The following is a 12,744-nucleotide window of genomic DNA, read 5'->3' on the forward strand; positions in this document are numbered from 1 at the left end:
AAAGAAATTTTAAAGAAATAGAAGAACAATTATTTCAGATATTTTAGATGTCTTTCCAAGTCTTCCCTATCAAACTAATTTGAAACAGATTCTGAAATTAAATTAAAAAGTATTGAGAATCAGTAGATTTTCAGAACCTTTTAAAAATATTCCAGCATAAATATAGCAGCTGATTAAAGCCAGTTCCTTAAGCCCTGCTTGTTAAAAACAAAAATGGCCAGTTACAAAGCAGAACTCAAGTAAATGATAAGAAATCAATTTAAAGGAAGTAAAACAGGCAGCAGAACATTATCAGAAAAAAAAATTAAAGAGATATGAAGGAAAAAGTCATATCTTATATCAGTTCAAACTGAATAGCCTATTCATAATAGCAAACTCTTCCAAGGCTAAGAAAGGAAAGCACTGTTGAGGGGAATTCTCTCCGTTTAAGCCCCCCTAAAATATAAGACCACAATTAATGCTGGTAGTATAAACAGGTAAGACATTGGAAAAGTTAAGAATAAAGCCCAGTAGGCCAATCTGGGGATCCAACAATGCCAAACCTCCAAAAATCTAATTATCACTTTATTATATTCACTGCTATCACAAGGCAATAAAAATAAAGCCAGCAGGGCTTGCTTTGTCAGCATATATACTAAAACTGAAACGATACAAAAACGATTACTGTAACCTTCATGCAAGGATGACATAGAAATTCTTAAAATGTTTCATATTTTTCTTATTTTTTTCAAAAGGAATTCAAGAAGGATGAACCAGGAACTAATGGATTAATTACATACAGGGGCTAAGTGGGAACAGAATGGAAGGGATTGTGGAGAGGGTGATGACTCTTTTCTGAATATATATTTATATGTAGTTTTGACATTGACTGAATCATGTTGTTTTATGTACTCAAAAAAAATAAAATTTAAAGCAGAAGGAAAATAAAATCTCAAGTAACAGAAACATTATAATGTAACTATATCCCAAATTAAAGAAAAAAGCATAACTACATTGAAGGGGAAAAAACAGAACCAACCTGAATAACTTTGGAACACAATACTTTGACTATATACCCTGAGTCTGAAGCCAAAAAACAAAAACAAAAACAAAAACAAACTATAAACAAATAATAGAACTCTAGTTAGATGGTGTATTTTTGATGGTAGTATGAGTTTACAATTCTGAAACTACCCTTCATGTATTATAGGACTAAGCAAATGATTAAATATTTAGAGGATTAAATAAGCTAGATTTCTTACTACTGGAGAAGGGAGTTACAAATATGGAGAAAGGAAGGCTAGGATGAATTCCGTGGTGCTGAATTGCAATGAGAGTAGTTAGTATAAATTCATGAGTTTAAATGGATGGATGAATGGATGATAGATGAAGATGATAGATAGATGATTGATAGATATAGATAGATGATAGGCAGATGATGATGATTGATAGATGATAGATAGATAGATAGATAGATGATAGATAGATAAAGAAAAGTGGATATAGCTATATTTATATTTTTTAGCCCTGCCTGTTGAGAGCCCAGAAGGAAAGACACCAGCAGCAATGAACACATTCTAAATCCTGATCTTGGTTTTTAATATACCATCTCCCATTAAAAGGAACTGGCCTCATTGGAGATATAGCTGACTCTTTGTGTTGAGGCAGGAAAAGTAAAAAGTGAACCTGGAACATCTTGTAGTTCCAGAAAGTAAAACTGTACTAAAAAAAATGATGGAGGTAAGCCAAAAAGGACATAGGTGCCAGTTTGAAGGGTTTCCACTCACTAAGTATGAAATAAATTGAGTATTCAAATAATGGTAGTAACAGAATAGTCATAGGATAAAAAGAAATCTATGAATCTATACTTCCATAAAAAACAAATGAATAGGTAAATTAACGGGAGAAGGAAAAATGTTTCCTTATATTACAACTAGTAAATGGAGGAAAATAACAGTTACAAATTACCATTTGGCAATTATAGCTTGTCTAAATATAGCCAATTGTCCTTCAGAAAGCCTAATGAGGATAAACATCAAATTAGTGGCACCCAGATGGATAGGATAACAAGAGCTACTTGTTTAGCAGATAAATCAGCAAGAGCATTGCTGTGTGGTACAAGAGCATCGCTTCTGTGGTGATCTCAGAAATATGGGCTTATACTTCCATAACTGATACTTCTTCAGAACTTAATAACTTCTAATATGACATTGATCCCTTTGTCATTTTTTTTATCAGATTACCTGAATGTCTCAAATTCCCTTTGGTTCCATAGCACCCCAAAATCATAAATCATGTGTCTACTATATGGTAAGTGTTTACCATTTTCCTTTTGCCAGTATGCAGGCTCAACTCAAAATTATTAGTTTTGCCAGTTGGGAAAATAGAGCATTAGGCAATGGAGTTGATATGATGGCTGCACATTTCATGATGAATACTTTTCCTGCACAGGAAATATCTGCCATTTTCAAGAAAAAGCCATTTATATATAACACTGAATCAGAATTCATTAAAGGAGCATTTGTAAGGGCAGTTCTGGACATACCTCCTGAGTTAGCTAAACAGTTATGTAATATTTCCTTTTATCTGGAAGGATTAAGATTTACACAATGTTAAATTGTGATATGAGAAGCAAAAAGTAGTATGACTTTGTAAGCAGTAGAATAAATGACAGAGAAATGATGAAAGTTGCCTAGAAGTAACAGAGACGGCACAGTATCATGGCTGAAATTACAAAGGAGATTGTAAATGCCATATGGGCATAGCCAAAGAGTCATTTGCTACCATGGTAATGGAGATCACTAAACTTTAAAGCATTTACTGGCCTTACAAGGGCTATCTGTTCTCTGGCTAATATATTCTGCTGTTTCTGGTTAATGCTTCAAGGCAAAAAGGGGGAGGAAATCTCTTTAAAAAGTTGATTGGGTTTCAAAGAATAAACAAATTAAGTCTGAGTTTTTATTTATTTAGCTTTGGCTAAGTCATATTTGAAGCTGATTTACATGAAATTTTCTGAACTCTAATAATGGGATTTTATTTTTTCCATAATAATTATTTTTGCTTTAAGGAATTAGCAGGGTGCTTTCATGCTACCACACAGCTGTTATCTAGAAAGGACATTGAACTGATGATTCTGTGCCAAAAAGAGATAGAACACTTTATGGTCAGCTCTTCTCTGGAGAAGCAGAATGATGAAAAAGAGGGACAATAAATCCTGACCTGACCACCCAGCCTGCTGACAGTAGTACAGACCTAATTGTTACTAAAGCAACTACTCAAGGTACCATGGTCCTGAAATGGGCAACTCACACAACAACCACAACAAAACACTGTAGTATGGAAATGAGTACTTCTTGTACACAATAAAAATTCACTTTCTAGAAAATCCCAAAACAGGCAGCTCAATACTTATGTAGGGCCTAACTAACCTGATCATCCCAAATAGCACAGCAAATAGCACAGATATTTTGATTTCCTGACATGGGATAGGTGCTGTATCTCTCCCCCAAGCCTTAACCCTAGAGCTGAGCTTTTGCATTGGATTAGATTCCAATTGGATTAACTCTCCATTTGGTCCAAGAATCTTTAATTTTGTTCTTTAACATAATAAAGAAAATAGCTTTGTAGAAGCTAAAATCAAACTAAAAGAAACATTTGTAATATATATCAGCAAATCTGCAAGTTGTTGTGATTTCTTTTTTATTGTAAATAAATATATATTTTTGTCCTCAATTTTATGTTCATAATTTTTAATTATTTTTCTTAGAGGTACTCTCTAAAACTGAATAAACTGCAGGTCTCAGAAAACCTGGAGCAGTTGGCTATAATTCTGGTACATCTGAAAGTGATGGTTTGATGGGGTGCCTGGGTGGCTCAGATGGTTAAGCATCTGCCTCCAGCTCGGGTCATAATCCCAGGGTCCTGGGATCGAGTCCCACAGTGGCTCCTAGCTCAGCGGGGAGTCTTCTTCTCCTCTCCCTCTGCCTCTCCCTCTGCTCATGCTCTCTCTCTCTTTGCTCAAATGAATAAATAAAATCTTTATTAAAAAAAAAGAAAGTGATGGTTTGACATTGGTTTCCCATGGGTTCAAATATGGTGAGGATGTCTGGATTTATCAGTGAGAGCTTCCTCTGAGGACAACTTCTTAGAGCTGAATAGATAATATCTAGTCACATTCAATTGCTTCCACTTTATAGTCCTAGGAAACTTACCTGGACAAATTAATATGTATGCTTTCTTTTTTTAAAAGATTTATTTATTTATTTATTTATTTATTTATTTATTTATTTATTTTAGGGGGGGAAGAGAGAGAGAGGGCACATATGCATGCAAGCTTGTGAGAGTGGGGTGAGGGGTAGAGGGAGAGGGAGAGAGAGAGAGAATCCCTAGCAGACTCCCTGCTGAGAGTGGAGCCTGACACAGGACTTGATCCTAGAACAGCCATATCATGACCTGAGCTGAAATCAAGAGCTGGACTCTCAACTGACTGAGCCACCCAGGCACCCCTATGTCCTCTTTTTAAGAAAAAAAATGTATACCTTAGTGTGCAGCCCCTTTTCATCTTGGCTACCAGACCTTCTTATAAAATGTAACTCTAGTTTATCTCAAAGGTCTATTAATATTAATAGATTTTTATGCTACCTCTGTTTAACCTGAGTTATCTCATCTTATTTATATAATATTATAACCTATCAACCCATCTTCCTGAATGTTTGCAAAATTGAACTCCATAATAAATAAGCATTCCTCCAAACCCAAAATAGAAGAAAAGAGTCACTAACTGTTCAGTTTTTATTTGCAGGTCAATATGAGAGTTACTTTGATAATTACCTATAATTACCATACATCCATCTTTGATAAATACATCTTAATGCCTACTATACATCAATTACCAACAAGTGAAAGAATATTGTTCTAGCATTAGTCAAGAGATCAAGAGAACCTTTAGAAAGATATCCTTTTTAAAATCTATATCATCTATAGAACACAACTTGGTGAGATTTGAACTATAACTTAACATTTCAACACAGAAAAAAATCATCTTACATCCAAAAATCCTTTTTCTGAATCCTAGCTGTGCCACTTAGGAAAACCATTTGATACCTGTATGTCTCCAGCTCTCCACTTGTAAAATGGGATGACAGTTCTCTACCTACTAGTAAGATTTCTGTGAAATTGTGATGCTGAAATATCTGAACAAGGGCTGAGCCAAGAGTGTAGTAGAGTTGACAATACATGGTCCCTCCTTATAATCTAGTAGGAAAGACAGAAATGCGTAATGATAACCACCATGATGAAGGACTCTGCATAGTACAGTGGACTAATGTGTCTACATCTGCCTCTGGAATCTGTGAGGGTTAAAAGAAGTACCTTTGAGAGGAGACATGTAGTAAGAATTTAGCAGATCAAAAGGAAAGGCAGGGTATTCCAGGCAGAAGGAATCATTCTTGCAGAACATAGTGGTATGAAAATCTGTGACATGTTTGCAAAGTTATACATAGTTTGTAATTTGGGAAAGCATAAATGCAGAAAAGGTGAAGTAGAGCACAAATTAGGAAAGAAGAAGTAGAAGGTGATAGGAATGGATAGACAGACAAGGTGAGATCATAAAGAACCAACTTTGTACACCATGCAATAGTTTGGATCCCACCAGTTGGGCCATGAGACACCACTCAAAGTTCTGGAGGAAGAAAGGAATACAGATTTGCTTATTAGAAAGACCATTCTGACTCCAGAGAGGAGACTAAATTAAAGAAAGCAAGATTAGAATTAGGAAATGGAATAATTCCTCTTCCAGATTTCCTAGCAGGTCCGATGACCACCTATCCTCTCTCCATGTTTCAGGCAAAGTTTACTGCCAGATTCACCCCAACTCTTGCCTCCCAAGAACAGTACTGGCCTACTATTACTCTACCAGTGCTAGGTATCTTCAATTATACCTTTCATCCCACTACAACATTAGATTATAAGACAAACTAAACAAGTGTGACATAGGAAAAAGACATTGGTCTGATAAATTCACATATAATAATGATGGTATTAGTAGCTAACTTTTACTGAGTGTAGCTAGGTGTGATATACTATGCTAAGCATTTTACATGCACCATCTACTTAATCTAGAAATAAATGTACAATTATAGTAATGATTATTGTCATGATTTTACAAAGGAGGGGGAAAGATTAGGGAAATTTCAAATCTGTCCAAGCTCACACACACAGTAAATATCTAAATTCAACCTCAAACCCAGGGCACCTGACACCAATACTCATACCCACCATCCCATATATGGGGCACAGAAATGACAAGATGGACATTGCCCCAAGTATTTTGGTATTAAAGAAAACAAGTCTATATCTGTTTTTTGGTTGATAAAGCCTGAGTGTCAAGGTAACATGCATTTTCTTCATTTTCCACCATTAACTGTGTAATTAGAAAAAAATTAGCAAAAATTTATTCATTTGCTAACTATGTTTATTCAAAACAAACATACTAGAAAACTGTAGAGTATGCTACAATCTCAAAAATGCTTTCTTTTGGGGCATTTGGCTGGCTCAGTCGGTAGAGAGTGAGACTCTAGATCTCAGGGTTGTGAGTTCAAGCCCCACATTGAGTGTAGAGATTTTTTAAAAAACAACAACAAAAAATCTTTTAAAAAATGCTCTCTTTTGATAGTGTAAAACTGATCACTGAGTCATACTACCATGAAATTTTATCAACAAAAAAGACACTGGCTTAGCTAATGGAATGAATGAAAGGAAATGTGACTCAAAAAATCTAAAATTGTGAATACTTATGTTGATTTAGGAAAAGAATAAATGTTTCTTAGTATTTATTTATACCTCAATGGTTCCAAAATCAAGATCTTGGGATGTTTACAAAATTTTAGGCAAGAAGATAAAATCAATAAATGAGAAAAATGGGACAAAGAAGAGAGCATTTTTTCCAGCAGATTCTAATCCCTAGTTACCCCCTATTTAGTTTAATATGAAAGTGAAATTGCAGTCTCTAAGAATATACAAATAGTGGGCAGGATTCTAAGATGCTCACTCCACGATCCCCACTCTGGGAGTATATACCCTGTATAATCCTCTCCCTTTGATTATGGGCTAGACTGTGAATATGATGGATTTTATTCCTTTGATTAAGTGACCTATTATGATAAAAATGAAGGGATTTTTCATATTAATTAAGATCACAAATTAGTTCATTTTGTGTAAAAAAAAAGATTATTCTGTATTGAAATAGCAATGTGATGGGACAGAGGTAGCCACACTTGTGGTGAACATAGCATAATGTATAAACTTGTCAGATCAGTAAGTTGTACACCTGAAACTAATGTAACATTGTGTGAACTATACTCAAATTAAAAGGGAAGAAAGAAAAACAAAAAAGAGATTATCTTTGATGGGCCTGACCTAATCAGGTGAGCCCTTTTTAAGGGACTAAGACCTTCCAGAAGGAAGAGATTTAAAGCATGATAAACCCTCTTACTGGCTTTGAAGTGGAAAGCCTGGAAAGCCATGAGGTCCTACAAGAGCCACATAGCTAGTACCTGAGAGCATCCCTTAAGAACTGAGAATAGTTCCTGCCCAACAGCTAGTAAGAAACTGGGGACTTCAGTCCTACAGCTGAAAGGAACTGAGTTCAGCCAACAACAATGTGGGCATGGAAGAAGACTAGAGCCTCACAAGGAACCAACCTCAGCCTGACCAACACCTTGACTGCTGCCTTTCAAGAGCCTGAGCAAAATAACCCAGCCACCATGTGCCCAGACTTTTGACAAACAAAACTGTAAGATAATAGACAAAAATTATTTTAAGCCACTATGTTGTAGGAATTTGTTATATAGCAATAGAAAACTAATACACTAAGGCAGGGGTATAACCACCACCTGCTAAACACATGAAAAACACTGGCCTCTGACACCAGTACCCAACAAAACACAGAACCAGTTGCCCTCAGGTAATCCAGAGCAAACCATGCACACAGAAAAATATATATCTCTAAACAAATCTTACATAATCTGAGATTTGCACTTTCACCAATGCAATAAAAAGACAATGCCTCAAGATTGAAATGATATGAGTAAATAGCAGAGATGAAATATAAATCACTTCAACAGCTCTTATAGCAAATCTACCTCCTGCCACCGGAAGCATTACTCTTATTTCTTTCTTACTATGAACCTCAGATTTCTAAAGAATTAAATCTCTTTGTCTCTAGAACTAGGTAAAGACTAGAACTCAAGCCTGCCTATTCTCTTTCTCTTTAGTACTCAGACTTCATCCACTTGGACTTGTCACAAGTTTATAAGGACCTATTTTCCCTGCTTTTCTCATACTGCAATGTCTTAGTATTGAGAATGAGGAAATTGCATGGTCATTGGGTAACAGAGCCAGAAAAACTAGACCCTATTCAGCTTTCTATCCCTGGAGCCCATATCTTCCTATCAACCATGTTTTGTTTTGTTTTTTTAATGTTAAAAATCTATCAGTAAGAGGTGTTGAGAAATAGCATGTTTGTTCTACCCTCACTCTTTCTCTCCCCCAATACCACCTGTACCACACACACACACTTATTTAGATGATAATTTTGAGAAACAAGACTGAAGAAATGAAACTATTTTCTAGTGGTATAAGAAATAGACTTATAGTCTGAATTTGGCCAATACAAAAATGTTCCATAACTAAAAATTTAGAATAAGGTAGTCCTTCAGCTACAAGCAATCTATTTGCCATTTCAGAAGCTGAAATACTGAAACTCAGCAGATGGATTACAGATGTGAATTGCTGCTGGGAGCACATGCAGCAAAGAACATTTTGAAGCTATTTCATTCACTGAATAAGATCAATGCTGATCCCAGTGAAAACCAGGGTTATTAAAAGGTCTAGATTCCACAGGATAATTGGTTAGGAAACACAAAACTTATTCCTGAAATTATAGTAGTCCTCTAATTGTGAATTTGTTCATTAACAGATTACTATACATCTAAAAGAAGGATTGGAATCTGCATCTAAGGACAACCTGTAATTATCCTAGAATCACAAAGGTGAAAGTGGGTGCAACCAAAAAAGCCAAATTCCTTGGCATACTGTAAGAACATTATGGGGATGTGTATATACATAAATATAAACAGGAGGTTATATCTATTTGTTTTCCATAGGAAACACCATTTTTAGCAATGTAATGATGTGAAAAACCCAAATTATATAGAAAAACCAGATTTTAAAACAGGAAAACCAAAAAATAGGCTAAAAGTGCTGTTTTATTTTATTATGAGAATATGAATTTTGGAATGCCTAGTAGGAAAGATGTAAGAAAGAGGAAAGAACAAAAGGAAGGAGGAAAGGGAGGAAGGAAGAAAGGGAGAAAGGGAGGGAGCTAAAAGGGGGTTGGAGAAAGGAAAGAAGGGAAGAAATCAGGAAGGAAAGAGGAAATAAAGGAAGGAAGAAAAGGAGAACTGTCAGATGAAATTATTTTGCAACCCAAATCCGCTTCATTCATTCAACAAAGATGCATTATGAGATAGGCACTGCTTGTCACAAAGCAGCTGAGGACAAAATCCAGGGAGAATAAAAATATACACAAATAAATAATTACAATGCAATATGAAAAGGGTTATAATACAAGTTTGAGCATAGCTGTTAATTCTGCCTAGGGACTTAAGTTCACTTTCCACAGATGATATTTTATCTGGCCCTCAAAGGGCTAACTAAAACAGTATTTGCTAAGGTGAAGTGAAGGGGTCCAGATATAAACTTAATACCTAAGAAAAATTCCAACTTTCCTAATTCTTTCCCTCTTAATAGTCAACTAAGAGAAATTCCAACTTTCTTAATTCTTTCCCTCTTAATAGTCACCTAACACCACAGCCACCTCTGAAACTCATATGTCATATCTTGCCCCTACAAGTTGCCCTAGAGAATGACACATCTTTCTGGAAATGAACTCCTTGGAAGATGCTACAGGACAAGGTGGAAACCTACTGACCTATGTCACACTGAAAAGATAAAGAGGCTTTGAGCCTCCTTGAGCAAGACACAAGAATTTATTATTTTAGACAACTGGGACTATCTAAAGGAAGATATCAGGAAAGCCAAGTAGGTGTAAGTCTATAAGGTGAACTGACAATCTTCTGAAAATGGTGTTTGGTAAAGATACCACACAGCAAAGGTTACACACACACAAGCTACACATAATTTTTTTTTAATTCAATGAGAAGATTAGAGATCATAGAGAAAAAATAATTAGTGAATTAGGCTATAGATAAATAGAAATTATCCAAACTAAAGCATACAGAAAAAAATAAGACTGATGAAAAATAAACAGTTTCTAAAACTATAATTGGATTACATATATAAGGAGACCTACTCAGCATTTCTATTCAACATGATATAGGAAGTCTTAGCCAGTGGAGTAAGATGGGGATAAAAAGATATATAGCTTGCACAGGATTAAACACAACTCTATTTACAGATAACATGACTATATATGTCAAATGTTCATTTATATATTATCTATTGCTGCTTTTGTGCTACCGCAGTAGCACTGAGTAGTTCTGACAGAGAGCAAATGACCTGTATAGTCTAAAATATTTACTCTTTGACCCTATACAGAAAAAAAAAATACTACCTCTGATGTAGAAAATTTTGAAGAATCTATAAATAAGCTATTAGAACTAATAAGTGAATAAAGTAAAATAGCATGATGCAAGAGCAATATTTTAAAAATCTATTTTATTTCTACATAGTACCAACAATATGAAAATGAAATTTAAGAATATCGCCTATAATGAAACAAAAAATATAGTTTGGGGTAAATTTAAGAGAAAATGTGGAAGATCTGTACACTGAAAACCACAAAATATTGCTGAGAAATACTGCAGAAGACTTAAATAAATGGAGATATAGAACATCTTAATTTGAAAAAGTTGTCAATTAGCTCCAAATTGACCTATAGTTTCTTTTTTTTTCTTTTTGAGAGAGAGAGAAAGAGAGAGAGAAGGGGGGCACAGGCGGGGGGGGAGGAACAGAGGGAGAGGGAGAAGCAGACTCCCTGCCAATCAGAGAGCCTGACAATGTGGGGTTCAATCCCAGGACCCTGAGATGATGACCCGAGCCAAAAGCAGATGCTTAACCCAACTGAGCCACCCAGGCGCCCCTGATCTATAGTTTCAATGTAATCCCAGTCAAAATCTGAGCAGGATTTTTTGGTAGAAATTGATTAGATGGTTTTAAAATATAGAAAAGCAATTTTTTTGTGGAGTCTTTCAGGTTTTCTACATAGAGTATTATGTTGTCTGCAAATAGTGAAAAGTTGACTTCCTCCTTGCTGATTTGGATGCCTTTTATTTCGTTTTGTTGTCTGATTGCTGTGCCTAGGACTTCCAGTACTATCCTAAATATTAATGGTGAGAGTGGACATCCTTGTCTTTTTCCTGACCATAGAGAAAAGCCCTCAATTTTTCCCCATTGAGGATGATATTAGCTGTACGGTTTCCATATGTGGCCTTTATGATGTTGAAGTATGTTCTTTGTTGAGGATTTTACCCTAGAATAGCAAAAAAAAAATGCTTTTTTCACGTAGAACAAAGTTGGAAAACTTACACATCTGAGTTTAAGATTACTATAAACCTAGTAAATCAAGACAGTATGGTATTAGCATAAGAAAGACATTAGTATCATTGGAACAGAAAGGAGACTCCAGAAATAGATCCACACTCATATGGCCAATTGATATCTGACAATGTTACAGTAATCTGATGTGGAAAGATCAACTTTTCAAAAAAAATGGTAGTGGGATAACTGAATACTCCTACGGAAAAAAATAACTTTGACCTTTATCTTACGCCATTCATAAGAAATAATTCAAAAGCGATAGTAGACCTAAACATAAGAACTGAACTATAAAACTTCTAGAAGAAAATATGAAAGAAAATCTTTTTGATCTTGGATTAGACAAAAAATTCTTAGAGAAGACAAGAAACCACAAAACACAAGAGAAAAATGGTATGTTTGACTTAATCAAAATTAAAAACGTGTGCTCTTTAAAAGACACTGTTCTGAAAATGAAAAGACAAGCCACAGACTGAGAGAAAATATTTGCAAACTACATCAAAGAAAAGGACTTGATTCCAGAATAAAGAACTCAAACTCAAAAATAAGACAAATATTGAATTTAAAAAATGGGTCAAAAAAGATATAAAGAAAGTTGACAAGCACAAGATGTTCAACATCATGTCATTAAAAGAAATGCAAATTGAAACTATAATGAGAGCATTACACACACACTGGAATGGCTAAAATTTTTAAAAACTGAGCAAACTGGGCGCCTGGGTGGCTCAGTTGGTTAAGCGACTGCCTTCGGCTCAGGTCATGATCCTGGAGTCCCGGGATCGAGTCCGGCGTCGGGCTCCCTGCTCGGCAGGGAGTCTGCTTCTCCCTCTGACCTTCCCCCTCTCATGTACTCTCCCTCTCTCATTCTCTCTCTCTCAAATAAATAAATAAAATCTTAAAAAAAAAACTGAGCAAACTAAGAGTTGATGAGAATGTGGAATATATTAGTTTGCTAGGGTTGCCATAACAAAGCACTACAAACTACGTGGCTTAAACAACAGAAATTTACCGTCTCACAGTTCTGGAGGCTAGACCAGGGGTCTGAGATTAAGGTGTCAGTAGGGTTAATTGCTTCTCAGGGCCGTGAAAGAGTGTTCCATGCCTCTCCCCTAACTTCTGGTGGTTTGTTGTCAATCTTTCCTCAGAATA

The 12,744-nt window shown here is 35.4% G+C and overlaps 1 non-coding gene across 1 annotated transcript; it reads left to right on the forward strand.

Annotated features, from left to right (window-relative positions):
- The first annotated feature begins 614 nt into the window (after positions 1-614).
- On the forward strand, positions 615-717 carry LOC114209037 (U6 spliceosomal RNA). Its single transcript, XR_003609222.1, has one exon. It is a non-coding gene; the product is annotated as a U6 spliceosomal RNA (small nuclear RNA).
- The last annotated feature ends 12,027 nt before the right edge of the window (positions 718-12,744 follow it).

The sequence above is a fragment of the Eumetopias jubatus genome, unplaced genomic scaffold (genome assembly GCF_037043125.1).
Source record: "Eumetopias jubatus isolate StellerSeaLion01/CBP00866 unplaced genomic scaffold, mEumJub1_p1.0 scaffold_7, whole genome shotgun sequence".
Lineage (NCBI taxonomy): Eukaryota > Metazoa > Chordata > Mammalia > Carnivora > Otariidae > Eumetopias > Eumetopias jubatus.